The sequence below is a fragment of the Arvicanthis niloticus genome, chromosome 23 (genome assembly GCF_011762505.2).
Source record: "Arvicanthis niloticus isolate mArvNil1 chromosome 23, mArvNil1.pat.X, whole genome shotgun sequence".
Lineage (NCBI taxonomy): Eukaryota > Metazoa > Chordata > Mammalia > Rodentia > Muridae > Arvicanthis > Arvicanthis niloticus.
The window spans coordinates 3,773,644-3,776,182 of NC_133430.1; positions in this window are offsets into that span (position 1 = coordinate 3,773,644).

Genomic DNA, 2,539 nt, shown 5'->3' on the forward strand with positions numbered 1-2,539 from the left:
AGCTATATCAGGAGCCTGTCAGCATGCACTTCCTGGTATCCACATCAGTGTCTACCTTTGGTGAATGCACATGAGATGGATCCCCAGGTGAAATGGTCTCCAAACAGCTCCTCCTTCAGTTTCTGTCCCACATTTTGTCTCCCTATTTGCTCCCTTGAGTATTTTGTTACTCCTTCTAAGAACCGAAGCACCCACACTTTGGTCTTCCTTCTTCATGAGTTTCACGTGGTCTGTGAGTTGTATCTTGGGTATTGCCAGCTTTTGGGCTAATATTCACTTATCAGTGAGTGCATATCATGTATGTTCATTTACTGTCCAATAGGACAAAATGGCAACCAACAGATTGGGAAAGATTTTTACCAATCGTACATCAGATAGAGGGTTAATATCCAATATGTGCAAAGAACTCAAAAAATGAGGCTCCAGACAACCAAATAACCATATTGAAAAACGGGGTACAGAGCTAAACAAAGAATTCTTAACTTTGGAAGATCAAATGGCTGAGAAGCACCTAAAGACATGTTCAACATCCTTAGTCATCAGGGAAATGCAAACCAAAATGACCCTCAGATTCCACCTCACACCAGTCAGAATGGTATAGATCAAAATTCAGGTGATAGTAGATGCTGGCAAGCATGAGGAGAAAGTAAACACTCCTCCATTGTTGGTGGAATTGCAAGCTGATACAACCACTCTGGAAAATCAGTCTGGCAGTTGCTCAGAAAATAGGACATAACATTACCTGGGGACCCAGCTATACCACTCCTGGGCATATACCCAGAAGATGCTACAGTATATAACAAGGACATGTACTCCACTATTTTCATAGCAGTCTAATTTATAATACCAGAAGCTGGAAAAAAACAGATGTTCTTCAACAGAGGAATAAATACAGAAAATGTGGGACATTTACACAATGGAGTACTACTCAGCTATTGAAAACAACGAATTCAGGAAATTCTTAGGCAAATGGATGGAACTAGAATACATCATCCTGAGCTCCTCTTGAGGAAAGGTTTTGTCTGGGCTCACACTACCATCTACTCATTGTGCCTCTTTCTCTGACACAGTGATGCACTGCTGTGTCCTCAGCTCTCAGGTGGCTCATTTGAAGGTAGGCAGTCTTCTTGGAATCATCTCTTGAAATGGTGACTCTCTTCCTCATGGTTGCAGCATATTCTGTTGTGTGATCTCTAAGTTTGTCTCTAATGAAACCTACCCACTCCAGACTTTTCCCTGCACCCTGGCGATGGCAGTGAATGTAGTAGTCACTGAACATAAAACAAGACCCTTCATAGTAGAGTCTCAGAGATCCTCCTGGCTGAATAAAGCCTCCTCCAGACTGCACCAGATGAAGCTAACACTGAACACCTGAGAACACAACAGTGTGTGTAAGGATGGGGAAACACACACACACACACACACACACACACACACACACACACACAAACACTATATCTTCCAGTTCTGTTGTGTTACCATTCAAAATCGTCAAAGCAAGAACCAAACTCTGTCCAAACTTCATGGTATGTGCTCTGAATTAATCCAGTGAACAATGGAAGGCTATGGAGACCTCAGAAATGCTGGCCTCTCTGTCTCTGGGCTGTAGGAACATCAGCTGAGCTGTTTAGTAGATGACAGAACCCTTTATTTGCATATGCCCATCCCTTTCAGCTCAACAAATAAAATTACTTGAAGAAGGCTCATGAGATTAACATTATCTTGAACTGCACAGAGGTTACTGCAGTGGCTGCTGCAGTGCATTTTCCTTTATATTTTCAAGATAGAACCAGTGTCCACTTCAGACATCACGTGGTACTTAAACATATATGCTGTCCACATACATTTTTATTTTTTATATTATGTAAGTAAGTACACTGTCACTCTCTTCAGACACACCAATAATGGGCATCAGATTCCATTACAGATGATTGTTTTCTACTATGTGGTTGCTGGGAATTGAACTCAAGCCCTCTGAAAGAGCAGTCAGTGCTCTTAACCACCGAGCCATCTCTCCAGCCCTCCACATAATTCCTAACTTCTCATCTTCAACATCCAGTGTGACTGCTCTCACATTCATCCTGTTCAATTAAGACATTTTCCTTGGTAAAGAGTAGTTTCCTTTCTTACCCTTTAATGCTTCTAGGAGGCTCCCTTCCAAGGAGCTCAAGGGTGAGGAATGATGAGGTCATTCCGCTGTGTCTCCTCAAAAGTCTTTCTTGTGTATTTTAACTGCATAGCACATAATCACTATATACATACACCAAACTGTGTGATAATGACTGACAGTTTCTTGCTCTAATATCATTCAGGACACACCCACTGATCAGCTCTTCTTCATTCCTAAAAAGATTACATGTCAATTTGAGGAAAGTTTTCTATTTCTGTAAAGAATGAGGTGGCAGTTATGACTGTGATTACATTGAATTTGTGTTCAGTATGTCTTAGATGTATTAAATGTATCAGTATGTATCTAATCTGTATCAGAATGGTTTATTTTCACTGTTATTTTAACAATCCCTGAGCACAGGGTTTCTCT